This window comes from Ictalurus punctatus, unplaced genomic scaffold (genome assembly GCF_001660625.3).
Source record: "Ictalurus punctatus breed USDA103 unplaced genomic scaffold, Coco_2.0 Super-Scaffold_100, whole genome shotgun sequence".
Lineage (NCBI taxonomy): Eukaryota > Metazoa > Chordata > Actinopteri > Siluriformes > Ictaluridae > Ictalurus > Ictalurus punctatus.
In genome coordinates this window covers 445,836-462,270 of record NW_026521086.1, presented here as the reverse complement: position 1 = coordinate 462,270, position 16,435 = coordinate 445,836, and the positions used below count along the sequence as shown (strand labels likewise).

Here is a 16,435-nt window from a genome sequence, read left to right as displayed (position 1 = left end):
GTAAATCCCAGAATAATTCAACTCCAAATTAGGTACCATTTGTTCCCCAAATATACAGGGGGCACTGATATTTGAAAAGGCAGATCAGGACCCTGTATACAAATATAGAAAATATATAAACACACCTATAACATTTGTTCTGTCTAAACATACTAATGGGTACAACACAGCAGTAAGTGGCATGTAAATTGGGTTTGGCATATTTTAAGTAACATAAGCATGTTGCACATAATGCTAATGCAGATATGAATGACCCAGCAAAAGCCATTATTATTTCCCTGCAACTTTTCATTGTGATCAGAGTCAGCATTCATAGTCACGCTGACTTGTATGTAAAAAATAAATAAATAAATCTACTTCCCACACTTGCATACGAACATGTTTGGCAGGTGCAGTTGCATGAATTCAATATGACTCAAGAATATATTGTTTAAACTGGAGTCATTTTCAGGTCACAGGGGTTTTCAGGGATTATTAGGGGGCCATGATGGAGAAGGGCCAGTGGGGGAATTTCACCAGGACACCAGGGTTATACCCCTACTCCTTTATGAGAAGTGTCCTGGGATATTTAATGACCACAGCGAGTCAGGACCTCGGTTTAACGTCTCATCCAAAAGACTGTGCTGTTTTTACAGTATAGTGTCCCTCCTCACTATAGCGGGGCATTAGGCCCCACACAGACCACAGGGTGAGCGCCCCCTGCTGGCCTCACTAATACCACTTCCAGCAGCAGCCTTAGTTTTGCCCAGTAGGTCTCCCATCCAGGTACTGGCCAGGCTCAACCTTGCTTAACTTCAGTGGGAAACAAGGCCAGAACTACAGGGAGAACTGCAAGGCAGCCAATATATTACAACTGAGGGAATTAAAAGCCACTAGGTGGTGGAGGTAGTATGTTTTGGAGGATTTATATAGAATTGTGACTGTACACAGAAGATGAACTGATATTAGATTTTAGAGTTGATCCAAACAAGATCAAATGTCAGAAATAGTGATTTAAATCACTATTTATAGTCAGAAATAGTGATCGTGATATTGGAATGTGTCTGTGTGTGTATATGTAGGTTCTGATAACCTGGCACGCTATGGCGCTCTGGAGAGTCTCGTGAACGATGTGGCTGATGACACGTGGGACAACAGAGCCACGAATAGAATGAGCACCATCCGATTCCTCGATGACGACGATGAACAGGTGAGAGAATTGTGAATTGCTGGACTCTGTATCACCTGATTGGGCTTCCGTGTGTGTGTGCGCATGTGTGTGTTAAACTGAAATAACAGCTCGGACTATTATTACTATTATATTACTACTGCTACCATCTAATTTATAAGATTGGTTTTGATGCACGTGTTTACTGTATCATTAATTAAAATGCAAATGTGCAAACGCTTATGTCAGAGTGTCAGAATCCCGAGTTTGAGTGAGGAAACTTTCACACCTGTGGATTTCGGACATTACGCTGTAGGTTGCCGAGTCAGGATTGTCAGAATTTTTGGAAACCCGACTAATTGAATGAAGTGCATTCAGTAAATAGCAAAATAACGAAGTATATAAACACAAAATCCAATGGCAAGAAATTCCTGACAGTTCACCTTTGTTAATACAGAGAGTGACCCTGGTGGTATGAACCACACTTGGAAACTAATAAAATTAGAATATAAAGCATAAGGTAGCCTTTGAGTATGATAGTTGTAGAAATGTATGGTGGTAGAGATAGAATATGAAGAGAGGAAAGTGGTGGTGGTCAACGTACAAGCACCAGCAGGGGAGCAGGAAAAGAGAGTATTTTAAGTTTCTAAGGGAGTTTTTAAAGAAGCACAATCAAGTAATTATAATGGGGGATTTTAATACAGTGTTTAGTAAATTGGATATGGCTGAGGGAATGGTCTTTAAAACTGACACTGGGAGAAAAGAGCTAAAATCCCTGATGGAAGAAAATAACATGATTGACATATGGAGAGAAAGGAATGAAAAGAAAAAAAAAAGAATACTCAAGGAGGCAGATAGTCAGGAATTTTATGTGCAAAACAAGAATAGACTTTGTTTTATGTACAAGGAACATAAAAGGTTTTATAGAAGGGATGAGGTATGAAGAAACAAGCCTAAGTGATCATAAGCCACTTTTTATGCAAATAGACTGGAGTACAGTGAAAAGAGGGCCAGGGGTATGGGTCTTAAACACAGCGGTTTTAAAGAATGAAGAATATGTTGTAAAGATAAAAGATATCATTGAAAACGAAAAAGAAAATGGAATGTATGTGGAAGATAAAAGAATATGGTGGGAAAATGAAGTATGCATTGAAAAAATGTACAATAAAATATTGCAGACAAATACAAAAAGCAAAAAGAATAAGGAAAGAGAAACAAGGGAACGATGGGGAAAAGAATTAAATGAGAAAGAAAAAGATATACAAAAATTAAAAGTAATAGAGGAAGAATTGAAAGAAATGGAAGAAAATAAATAAAGGTGCGAGGTTGCACAGCAAAGCAAAGCATATGGTGGAGGAAGAAAAGAAATATTTTTTAGCTCTAGAAAGGAGAAAGCTGAAACAAAAGGGGAAAATGGAGAAGTAGTACAAAAAAAGAGGAAATTTTGAAAGAAATAAAAGCATATTATGAAAAGCTATTCATTAGAGATGGAGTAAAAGAAGAAGAAAAAGTATCACTATTGAAGCAAATAAAAACAAAAGTAGGAGAGGAAGATAAAAAAGGATGTGATCAAGACATAAGAGAGGAAGAGATCAAAAATCTTTAAGTGAATAAAATAGAAAGAAAAGTCCAGGGATAGATGGTTTGGGGAGTGAGTTTTATATGGTTTTAAGGATTTTAGAACTAGCACCTTAAAAGAAGTATATGAAGAGGTTTTTAAGAAAGGAGAGATGAATCAAAGAATGGGATTGATGAAGTTGATCTATAAACGAAAAGGAGAAAAGGGTAGACCTTAATAACTACAGACAGATTACAATGCTCAACACCGATTTAAAGATTTTGGCAAAAATTTTAGCCAACAGATTAAAAGTAGTAATGCATATAGTAATGTATAATTAAAACAAATCTATTGTACAGTGTAAAAGGAAAATATATAGCAGACAACAATAAGCATAAAAGATATGATCAGGTACATGAAAATCGGAAACAGAGAAGGCTATGTAATTAGTTTAGACTTTGAAAAAGCCTTTGACAGGGTGGAACATGATTATTTATTTGGAGTTTTAAAGAGAGTTTCGGTTTTGGAGAGAACTTTACTGAATGTATTAGAATTTTATACAGAGGTGCAATAAGAGTTAGCAGTCTGTAAAATGGCCAATAACAGGGCCACTGGGCCTGATGACATACCATCAGAATTGGAAGAGGTTAGGAGAACCAGGAGCTTATTTCCTGACAACCCTTGTTCAACAAATTTCCTGATGATGGCATTCCAACTGCATGGAGAAAATGCTACCTAGTACCTTTGTACAAAAACAAAGGTGACATAAGACTCTGTAGGAACTACAGGGCTTTAAAATGGATATCACACACCTTTAAAATTTGGGAATGGGTAATAAATAGAAGGTTGATGCATCTAACTAAGGTCACTGAAAACCAGTGCGGATTTGTTGCAGAAAAATCAACAACCGATGCTATACATACGATTCAAATCCTTGGAAAAGCATAGAGACAACAAAAAATGAAATGGTGTACACATGGTGTTTATAGATTTAGAAAAAGCTTTTGACCGTGTTCCGAGACCACTAGTATGGCAACCTCTACGATCGCAAAAAGTGCCCGAATGTCTCATCAATATAGTGGCCGACATGTACGAAGGCGCAACCACTAATGTGCGTTGCACAGCAGGAATCAGCGACTGTTTTGAAAGTGAAAGTAGGAGTGCATCAAGGTTCGGCACTCAGCCCCCTACTTTTTAAATTGGTGATGAATTATGTAACGGCGGAGGTGCAACATTCAACACCCTGGGACATTCTCTACACAGATGATGTCGTCCTTAGCAGCGAAGACCAAAAAGAACTCCAACAACACCTGGAAGATTGGAGAGCTGTACTGGAAAATGCTGGCCTTAGTTATAAGCAGACAGAAGACCGAATATATGTACTGCAACTTTTCAAACAGTAACTAACATTACACAATTTCGCACCAAAACTCCTCACTTAACTCAGTCACCAATTTTAAATACCTCAGGAGCATTCTATCTAGCGATGTTTCTATTGACGCGGATATCACGAGCCGCGTGAATATAGGGTGGCTGAAATGGAGACGTTTAATAGGAGTGCTCTGTGATAAAAGAATACCAGTTCAAATCAAAGGCAAGAGTTACAAGTCCGCTGTGAGACCTGCTTTAACATACGGTGCTGAATGCTGGCCACTTAAAAAACAGCTGACAGAAAAGCTAAGTGTAAATGAAGTGAGAATGCTGAGACGGTCTGCAGGAGTGACACGCCGAGATAAGGTTCCAAACCAATATATCAGGGGCAGTTTTAAAGTCAGAGCACTACCTGAAAAATTGACTGAAGAGAAAACCAGAATTCCACATGACCAAAAAAGTGCTGGAGCTTGGTACAGGAAAGAGAAGCCGTGGAAGACCTCACCTAAGATGGAAGAATGTTATAAATTAAGACCTCGCTAGAGACAATATAGACCCAACAACGACCCAGAACAGAGCAATCTGGAGACAAAAGATTAGGAGAGCCGACCGCAAGTAGATATGGGAAAAGGCCGGACAAAGAAGAAGGGCGATAAAGAGAGTAAAATGTAATGGGTTTTTAACACAGTGTTTTAAAATAAAAAGATCCATAAGACAAGGATGTCCACTATCAGCTCTTTTAAATTCACTAGTTTCAGAACCAATAGGACTAGCCATAAAGCAAGAAAAGAAAAAATAAAAGGAATAGGTGTTGAAGGAAGTAAAGAAAAGGACAAAATATTTCAATATGCGGATGATACCACTGTGATAGTAAAAGAAATGGAGAGTGTTAAAAAAAGTCATGGAAATTGTACAGATGTTTAAGGGATCAGGAGGTAAAGTAAATGAAGAAAAAACAGTATGAGATTTGGAGGTGCGACAGATTTAACAAATCATTTTACTTTCAAAGAAACAAGAAATAAAGATCTTAGGTGTTTTAATTGGGAAGGATGAAAAGAAAGCGAGGGAAACCATGAGGGAAGACATTAGGAGCTATCGAAAGAAGACTGAATTTATGGAAACTGACGACTCTTAATTTAAGAGGGAGGATTTTAATCCTGAATGTGTTGATGGTGTCAAAGTTACGGTATACCTTATGTGTGTCATCTATGCCGTTGTGGGCAGAAAGAAAGCTGGAAAAACAGAGAGAACATTTTAAATCAGCCTTTTATTCTTAAACAACAGCATTTTAAATCAAGGAAAAGGGATTTTTTTTTTAAGAAATGGTGGGAGGTGGGAATCACAAGGGTTAGAGGTGTTTTATATGAATTTAAAGAAGGGTTTTCACCAGTACAGTGTACAGTAGATGCAATTGAGTAGGTGAAAGAGGATTTTAGCAGACAAGAAATAATAATAAAAAAATAATAAAATAATAAAAAAAAGTATGATGTGATCAAAAAAGCAATACCCAAAGAGTGGATAAAAAGAACTGAAAACATGGAAGAGGGGGGAACAGGAAGAGAGGTCTATGTGAACGTGGGAGAAAAACTGGGTGCTTTTAAAGAATGTACAGTGAAAATGTTTTATAGCCTTTTTAGAGATGGAGTTAAAAAAAAATCTATTGTTATTGAGTACTGGCAACAGAAGTTCAAAAGATCTTAAAGAAGAAAGTATATGGAACAATATGAAAGGGATGACCATAGAAACAAAAGTTAGAGAACCTAAATTAGAGTATTTTATCAGACATAAAGTCATATTTACAGATGTCCTACTGAACAAAATAGGAATGGAGCAAAGTGCAACATGTAAAGTATGTAATGATGAAGTGTTTTTACACTGCAAAGAATTGAAAGATTTTAATGTGAAATGTAAGAGAATAATTGAACATCTGAGAGGGGAACAACATGAGAAAGACATGGAATGGAACAAGGTGATGTTAGGAGTGGATAAAAAGTGTTTTTATTAAAAAAAGGAAACCCCCCCCCCCACACACACACACACACACACACACACCACCACATCTGATCAATCTGCTTGTGATGTTGATAAAAAGTGCAATATGGGAGAGAAGAAAACAATTTTCAAAGAGAAAACAAATTGTAATGGATGTAGAGTGTGTTTAAAAGAAAAGTGGAAAGATATGTAGAATGCTTTTTTTTTCCAAACAAGAAAATAAAATGGATGATTATAATAATGTTTTTACGCCAGATGTATGTAAGGTTTTTTATGATTTACAATGGAAAGTGCCAGGACAACAAGGGTAATTTTATCATTACAGGAATAGAAGCGTTGTAGGTTTAAAAAAAGTCATACCATAAAAAATAAATATTACAATGGATCTAAATAATAAATGTTTATGAAGTTAGGATTTATTGTTAAAAAAATATACATACATTCTGATGTATTTTAATGTGAAAAATATTTATGTTGTAATATAATGGAATTAATGGAATTTTTTAATACTTTAAATAATTTTTTTTTTTTTTAAATCATCTCATCTGACCTCGAAAGCAAAGTTGGGCCTGGTTAGAACTTGGTTGGGAGACTGAATAGGAATACTAGGTGCTGTAAGCTTTTCATTTGGGTAAGTGCTCCCTCATTCTTTATGCAACGTACTGGTGCTTAGACTTCACACGAACATGTTTTGCGTAAAGTGATTCTCCGTATTTACAAATCAAAGAATCACTCCTGACGTGAAAGGACACATCACCTTGTCTCATGTTGATGATGCTCTGACGTCCGTCTGAGGAAGCTGCTATAGGAAGCAGGCATGCAGCACGACTTTGTACTCTCCCTCGTCTAGTTTTTATTTTTTCATCAGTCACACATGACTTGTTAGTTTTGCACGAGGACTGATGTCTCCACAGGTCATTTTTCCTGAACATTCTAAAACAATATGGGCAAGGCAAATAGTCCTTAAGAGAAGCTTTATCAGACGGCTGCTTCCAGGTCACCATGTCCTCTGCTTTTTTCCAGAACTTTGGAATTGTGTTTAAAGTCTCCTTTATTGTGCAGCTGTTCCAGAAGACCCTTTCTTTCTTTTGATCTTAACGGAAAGCTGAAGGCATATGCCACATCTTTGACCTCGATATGCTTTCTCCCCAAATACCTTGAGATCTTTAATTGTGATTTGCCACAGTAGAGGCAATAATGTCTTTTGTCCCATGCTCGTTTATGGTCTTCCCTTTTTGTACAAATTTTTAGGGTCACAGTTGCCTTTATTTGTTTTGTTTATCTCGAGTTGTTTGTGTCTTTTCAGATAAATTCTAAGTTTCTTTTGTTTTTTTTTTTAAATGGTGAACTTCCCTCTTTGCTGATCATCATCACTCAAATTTGTGTCTGGACCTTCAAGATATTCTTTACTGGACTGTTTCTTATGCGATGAACCTTTGTCTGGGCTCAAATCTTCCACATCACTGGATGATGACGTACTGTGTTCTGGATTGTAATCTGGGTCTAATACTGCGCAGCTGGATACTTCAGATTCCGAGGAATCACTCTCTGGTTCCTCATGAATATCGTCCAGCTGCAAGTTCAAAGTATAATCATCATGAGTTAAAGTCTAACTTTAAATAGACACTTCACCACCATTGTTTTGACGAGGGACTATCCAACTTCCTTATACTAACCAAAGTCAATGGTAAATGTGTATTATAACAGTACATTACAAAATTAACACAACAGTTACCGGGCTTAGCTGACCACTTTTATTAAGTAAAAGGATATAACATTTTAATTTCCTGTGCAGGAATATTTCAGTTGCTTAAGCAGCTTCAAACTTGCTAAATTGTAATGTCTAAAACTACAATTATGAGATTAAAATGCATGTTTTGTTCTTCAGGCTCTGAGTTCCAGCACATTCAGCATGAAAAAATAAAGGTCAACATTAAAAGAGTTTAAAGCTTCTAACATTCGGAAAACCCTTGTTTCTCTGTGTGTAGCTATTAGCCAAGCGAACTGCACATATACAGTATCTCACAAAAGTGAGTACACCCCTCACATCTTTGTAAATATTTGATTATATCTTTTCATGTGACAACACTGAAGAAATGACACTTTGCTACAATGTAAAGTAGTGAGTGTACAGCTTGTGTAACAGTGTAAATTTTCTGTCCCCTCAAAATAACTCAACACACAGCCATTAATGTCTAAACCGCTGGCAACAAAAATGAGTACACCCCTAAGAGAAAATGTCCAAATTGGGCCCAAAGTGTCAATATTTTGTGTTACACAAGCTGTACACTCACTACTTTACATTGTAGCAAAGTGTCATTTCTTCAGTGCTGTCACATGAAAAGATATAATCAAATATTTACAAAGATGAATGAATGAATGAATGAATGAATGCCTTTTATTGTCACTATACATATGTACAATGAAATTAAGAGCCACTCCTTTTTGTTCCGTGCAAACATATACATTCAATACACAAGAAGAATAAACAGATAATACACAGATAAATAAATAAGATAAATAAACAAAATAAATAAACAAGATATACAATATATGCAAGATATATGCACGATAGATAGATATTAGGGCGGATGGCGGAGGTACTATGAAATGCACAGTTTGAGACAATATATACATATGCTGTGGACTCAGTACATGTGTTTGTTTATCATGGTAATAGCTTTCGGGAAGAAACTATTCTTAAATCTACTAGTCCTTGTTTTGATGCACCTGTAACGTCTCCCTGAGGGCAACAGATTGAACAGATCAAAGCCAGGGTGAGAACTGTCCTTAATGATAGTTTTTCCTCTGCTGAGGCAACGGGAAGTATAAATATCCATCAGGGAGGGGAGAGGACAGCCAATGATCTTCTGTGCTGCTCTTACTACCCTCTGAAGCCTATCCCTGTCTGCTGCGGTGCAGCTACCATACCACACCGTGATACAGTATGTCAGCAAGCTCTCGACGGACGAGCGGTAGAAGATCAGCAGCAGATTGGAGTCCAGATTGTACTTCCTGAGAACCCTCAGGAAGTGTAGCCGCGTTTGAGCCTTCTTGATGAACGCTGTGATGTTGTCCGTCCAGGAGATGTTAGCAGAGATAAGGACGCCAAGAAACCGGACGGTGTGGACCTTCTCTACACACTCCCCATTAATGAAGAGGGGGGCCAGCTCCGTGTTGTGTTTTCTGAAGTCTACAATAAGTTCCTTGGTTTTCTTGGTGTTTAAAGTCAGGTTGTTCTTTGAACACCGGGCTGCCAAGTTTAGGACTTCCTCTCTGTAGGCTGCCTCCTCTCCTTTTGAGATAAGTCCGACCACTGTGGTGTCGTCAGCAAACTTGATGATAATATTATTGTTGTAGACTGGTGTACAGTCATATGTGTAGAGACAGTACAGGAGGGGGCTCAACACACAGCCCTGTGGAGAACCTGTGCTCAACGTGCGAGTGGAGGAGAGGTGGGGCCCGAGTCTCACTGTCTGAGACCGGTTGGTGAGAAAGTCCTTTATCCAGGCACACGTGAGCGGGGGAGGCCATGGGTGACCAATTTGGTGACGAGAATGTCCGGAATTATTGTATTAAAAGCCGAACTGTAATCCACAAAAAGCATCCGTATGTAGCTCTGTTGCTGCTCAAGATGTCTCAACACGTAGTGGACAGCTACGGCGATAGCATCCTCTGTGGATCTGTTTGCACGATAAGCAAATTGAAAAGGATCGAAATCTGGGGGGAGGTAGTCCTTGATGTGCTGAAGAACCAATCTCTCAAAGCACTTCATGATAACTGGAGTGAGGGCTACAGGACGATAATCATTCAGGCTAGTGGTGGGCGATTTCTTTGGCACTGGAATGATTGTGGCTGATTTTAGGCAGGACGGGATGACTGCTTGGGCCAGGGAGAGATTGAAGATTCTGGTAAAGATGTGGGCAAGCTGGTGGGCACATGATCTGAGCACGTTACCAGGTACACCGTCTGGGCCAGCAGCCTTCCTGGGGTTCACTGCCAGAAACATCCGTCTAACATCGTGTTCCCTCACAGTAAGTAGAGTGGTGCAGGAACCAGGAGGGGATGGAGGCAGGGCTGGACTGGTACGGGGGCCAGATGAGGGTGGAGGTGGGGCTGGAGCAGATGAGTGCTGTTGTTGTGATGTTTCAAAGCGAGCGAAGAAGCAATTTAGCTCTTCTGCCAGAATCGCACTCAGGACTCCTGTTGTCGTCTCACGGCCTCTGTAGTTCGTGATGTTCTGTATACCCTGCCACACCTCCCGTTTATTTTTGCTGGACAGGTGGGACTCTATGCTCCTCTTATAGGCCGCCTTAGCTTCCTTAATACCGCCTTTCAGGTTGGCACGGGCAGCTCTGTACAGAGCTCTATTACCAGACCTGAAGGCAGTGTCGCGGGCTTTGAGTAGTGTGCGGACCTGTTTGGTCATCCATGGTTTCTGGTTTTGGAAAACCCGGATGTTTTTTTCTACAGTCACATTTCCGATACAGAACTTGATGTAGTCCAGTACCGTTCCTGTTAATGTTTCTAGCTCTTGATGTTCAAACAAATCCCAGTCTGTCTGTTCGAAGCAGTCCTGTAGTTTGCAGAATGCATCATCAGGCCAGGTGGTAACAGTCTTTATAGTGGTCGTGACACTGCGTCTGAGGGGGGTGTAGGCAGGGGAGAGCAGGAGGGAGAGATGGTCTGATTGGCCGAGGTGGGGGAGAGGTATGGCTCTATACGCGTGCTTGATGTTGGAGTAAACATGATCCAAAGTGTTCGCCCCTCTAGTAAAACACTTAACATGTTGATAGAATTTCGTGAGTACAGTCTTCAAGCTCTATTAAAGTCACCTGCAATTATGTGAACACCATCGGGGTAAGCCCTCTGCTGCTTGTTTATGGTGTTCAACAGGAGAGAGAGCGCCGTGTTCACATTGGCATCAGGTGGAATATACACAGCCGTGATAATCACCACTGTTAGCTCTCTTGGTAGAAAAAAGGGCCGACATCTTACGGACATGTACTCGAGGTCAGGGGAACAATGTTTGTCTATCATTGTTCCGTTGTTACACCAATTCTCATGCACATACATACAGAGCCCCCCCCCTCTGCTCTTACCGGAGTCCGGTAAGATGTGAGGGGTGTACTCACTTTTGTGAGATACTGTAAGTATAATATAATGTTTCTCTCTCATACACATACATTTAAAAAAAATCCCTCCTCATGAGGTTCTTTTTTGATACTCAGTATGGTTCTTTTCATCACTAAATAAGTGTTTTTATTCTTATTTTTAAAAACAGACTCAGAATATGATTAGCATAAAATAAAACTAATAAGCAAAGTAACTATATAAACTCAATAACTCACAGGAAATCAATGTAAAATCTCAATAAACTGAGATGAAAAAGAAGGAAGGATACAAACAGAATCCTGGTGACATCTTTCAAAGTATTTAATACATTTAAATTGCTTCACATTCTTACATATAGAACCTTTAATATAATCTCCATTATTTAATGTCAAATCGAATGTGCTAAAGCACACAGCCTATGGAATGGTCCAGATACCTGAGGTCTTATGTCTGGACTGTGCATAATATACAATTAGTCTTCTATTTGGAGTATTAAGTATTAATTCATCATGGAGACTGAACCTAGTCTATAACTCTATTAATGTGCAGGGACGCCATGAAACTGTACAGTTGCAACCATCTACCATGCTGACAACTTGTATCTCCACCACTTGTAAAATAGAACTTCTCCACTGTAGCCTACATACATGTAGCTGTCCTAACAGACATGAGGATCTAATCTAGCAGCATTACATCAGTTTAAGTACTTCCTACAAACAATCACACTGGATCTTACAATCAGTTATTATCTTAGCCTTAATTTATAATGATTCCAGATCTGGGATTAATTTCTATCACCACATTATGTTGTTTCATTTGCAAAATTCCTCCTTAAGATTTTATAACAGTTACCAACAACTGCTCAAAAGATTTTGTAAAGGCACATACCTCTGTTGAACTTTCTTCCATCGTTTCCTGGACACCAAAGAGAAGATTGAAAAAATTATTACATCATTATATCAGTTTAAACAAAATAATTCCAATCACAGGCAACAATAAGGCAATACAGTAATGTTTTAGTACCTCATTCATCTTTTTACATGACAATTAAGACCTTAAATATAATGATATACCACATATTGTGATTTATACAGAGTACAGTGAGGGAAAAAAGTATTTGAGGAGTGGGACAAAATCCCTCCTGAGATGTGTGCAAACCTGGTGGCCAACTACAAGAAACGTCTGACCTCTGTGATTGCCAACAAGGGTTTTTCCACCAAGTGCTAAGTCATGCAGAGGGGTCAAATACTTATTTCCCTCATTAAAATGCAAATCAATTTATAACATTTTTGACGTGCGTTTTTCTGGATTTTTTTGTTGTTATTCTGTCTCTCACTGTTCAAATAAATCTACCATTAAAATTATAGACTGATCATTTCTTTGTCAGTGGGCAAACGTACAAAATCAGCAGGGGATCGAATACTTTTTTCCCTCACTGTATGTATGGATATAATTTATATAATTTGGTCACTTGTTCATTTTTTCAGAGAAGCCGTTGTAAAGGAACAAATCCGTCCACTGACTTGTCTTGATTATACTCGGTCAATTTGTCCTTAAACTTTACTCTAGTCCATCTCGAAAGTTCCATGAGTCTCCGACATACCGATAGCTTCCATATGCATACCACGATCTCTAAAACAACCCCCTCCCCGATAAAATAAAAAGCTACCTGTTTACCATAAAAGTACCCATAAGTGAGGATCATAAAATCTTACCTGCACTGTAAAGGTTTGTGAAAATCAACTTGCGCCTCGATTATGATGAAATCCCAGCCACTCCAGTCTTCTCCTGAACCGTTCCGGGCTTCTCCTGAACTGCTCCGGGCTTCATCTGAACCGCTCCGGGCTTCTCCTGAACCTCTCCGGGCTTCAGGCGTGGCTACCAATTAAGGCCTCACTGAAGGCAGCTAAATGTGCATTACAATATTCTCCAATTCTCAACGCTGACTCACAGGCTTAGAGTGTTTGAAATAAAGGAAGGTTGACGTTTATTAATGCAGTTAACTTAAAACCTAAGTAAAACCTAAATTTGTTTGTATGTATATCAGTAGTGCAAAAAGTAGTCTGATATTTTAACTACACGAGTACAACATTGAATTAATACTGTTACAAGTTATGCATTTAAATTTGAACTTAAGTAAAAATACAAAAGTATAAGCAACAAAACATGCTTAGTACCAAAAATATAAATATGCGTTATGCACAATTCAGTAATTAAATTACTGAATTTTAATTGTGGATGTATTCATTAAAAAAATCCTTTTAAAATTGCAGATTGTAAAGGTGGAGCTAATTTTCAGATGTTATACTGTCTGAAATGTTCTTGGAATGGAAATACTCTAAACTAGTAGGCCTACCTCAAAGAAGTACCTCAATACTGTACTTAATTACATGACCTATTCAAATATATTTACAGCACCCTCCACTAATATTGGCACCCTTGGTAAATATTAGCAAAGAAGGTATTGTCATGAATAAAATCAACCTTTTAGCCTAGGTCAAAAACTTCAGAGACAGAGAGTTTAGTAGATGTCAAAAAGTAAATAAACTTTATTGAAAATCAATAAAGTGTGGCAGTCTGCAGAGTGTCTGAATTATGCATACCAAACATGTCTTTATATACCTATCTCCACAGCATAGTCTCTGTAGATGCGGTTTTGCTTTTCCTCGTTGAAATAGACCAATCTTCTTTTGCCACAATTAAATATTTATGTCTATGTGTTATCTTAAATTTGTGGAACATGCACAGTTAGTTGTTTTTCTTGAAAAGGTTTCATGAGGACAAGGTTTCTTTTACAAAAAAAGGTTTCACACAGGCTTGTGTGTCTTGACCTTGACTCAATTCTTAGGCCTCAATGAGCATCTGTCTGTCTCTATCGGTTTTCCCCACTGATATCTACCTCCTTTCCCAAGGCTCTCTCCTAACTCCCTAATTTGTATCTGCCTCAAAGTTATTTACTCACGCATGCGAATATCCACTGCCAGTATTTATTGCTGTGGAGACAGGAGACAGCTAATACAGAAGAACAATTGTTGTGCACTGAAACACAGAGTTCATTCAACTTAAATCCACTCAGAATAGAACCTGATCAAACATTGTTCTATGCATTTAGATTATGCTTCTAACTGTTGATTATACATATAGATTATGTTTTTTTTTAACTAATATTGATTATACGATAATGCTCAAGTAATAATTCTAAATGTTGGTTACATATTGAATTCACTTCATTAACATATCCAAATGTCAGTTACACATATTGTTTGCACTTCAAAGATATTTTCCATAGTATAAATATGAGGTAACACATAGGCCACATTCCCTTAGTCATTAATAACAATGAACCAGGACAGTCAGGAACCTTGGGTTGATTTTTGATGACGGCTTGACCTTTACAGACCACACATCAACAACTGCATGGTCCTGTAGGTTCATTCTCTACAACATCAAGACAATCAGACCCTATCTCACCGAACAGGCTACACAGCTACTAGTCCAGGCTCTTGTCATATCAAAACTGGACTACTGCAATGCACTACTCTCGGACCTCCCAGCAGCTCCATCGAACCCCTTCAGACGATTCAGAATGCAGCAGCACGCCTCATCTTCAACCAGCCCAAATGAACACGTCACACCCCTCTTCATCTCCCTCCACTGGCTTCCTGGAGCCTCCCGCATCAAATTTAAGGTTTTGATGCTCACGTACAAGACCTTGTCTGGAACAGCACCCCCTACCTCAAAACTTGTCTTTGAGGCTTACGTTCCCTCACGTAATCTGTGATCGATTAATGACCGACACTTAGTAGTGCCTACTCAGCGTGGCTCAAGGTATCTTTCCAGAACCTTCACACTAACTGTCCCTCAGTGGTGGACTGAACTTCCAACCTCAATATGGACCGCAGAATCTGTCACTATCATCAAAAAACAGCTAAAGACCCACCTCCTCCGTGAACACCTAATCAACCCATAAAATGCCAACCCCACATTATCCTTAATAAAAAAAAAAAAATTAAAACTACATACTCTGGCTCTTACACCTCTACTCTGCACACTTTGCTTTTCTAGACCTCAAAGATCTTGTATAGTAGCACTACTTGCATTGTTCTCCGCTTGATATAATATCTCTTTGCTTGTATTTCCTCATTTGTAAGTCAGTTTTGGATAAAAGCGTCTGCTAAATGAATAAACGTAAATGTAAACAATCGGTAAAACCAAGGAATATAGTTGTGATGTGTGGCAAACAGTTGTTGATCTTCACAAAATGGGAAGTGTCTATAAGAAAATAGAAGAAGCATTGGAAATGCCCATTTCCACCATCAGGGCAATAATTAAGAAGTTCCAGTCAACTGGAGATGTTATGAATTGACCTGGAATTGGACGTGTGTCTATATCGTCTCAACGCACTGAAGAGGACGGTTCGAGTGGACAAAACATCTCCAAGGATCACAGCTCGAGAATTGCAGGAGTTAGTTGTGTCTTGGGGTCAAAAAGTCTCCAAAACTACAATCCGAAGTCACCTACATCCATCACCACAAGTTGTTTGGAAGGGTTTCAAGAAAAAAGCCTCTACTCATCCAAAAACAAACTCAAGCATAGGGGCATAAACTGGGCTGGGCATGCAGGGCTGTAGTCCCAAAGATCTTTTCTTTAGCCCTGAATAATTCTGCACCTTGGAGCGATTTGTCACTACATAACTGAACACATATGCCAAATTCCTATGACAAATGAATAAAAGAAGACAGCTTGTCTTCAGTGAACGGAGGCGAGGCCAATCAGACAGGGTGTGCAGGAAAATACTGCCAAGCACAAGTTCACACAGTCAGTGTAAGGAAAAATGGATGCTGCTTTATTTTAAACCAGTAAATGAGTTGAAACTGAAACAGTAACATCCTCTCATGCTGAGCAGGAAAACAAGTTGTGTAAATATCTATATGAGTTTGTGAATATATATAAGTTTCATGAAAATGATATGAGCAGAGCATAAGGACAGATAATGTACTCTGCACTGCACTGTAGCAGCTAAACCCATACAGTGATAACTTAGACGAGCAAACACATGGGCTAACACACAAATACCTGACTATCCCAGATGTCTGTAAAAACAACCACATCATCGAGGTAGGCTTCACAGTTCTCTACATCTCCCAATACCTGTGCCATTAGCCGCTGAAATGTAGTTGGAGCATTTTTTTAGACCAAAAGCCATAACCGTATATTGGAGGAACCTGTCTGGTGTTGCGAATGCAGAAATC

General features: G+C 38.7%; 1 long non-coding RNA gene across 1 annotated transcript; it reads right to left on the bottom strand.

The window, feature by feature from the left end:
- Positions 1-7,358: 7,358 nt before the first annotated feature.
- On the bottom strand, positions 7,359-13,253 carry LOC124627564 (uncharacterized). The gene is made up of 3 exons (XR_008394085.1): positions 12,899-13,253; positions 12,072-12,098; positions 7,359-7,641 (listed from the first exon to the last, which is right to left on the bottom strand). It is a non-coding gene; the product is annotated as an uncharacterized LOC124627564 (long non-coding RNA).
- Positions 13,254-16,435: the final 3,182 nt, after the last annotated feature.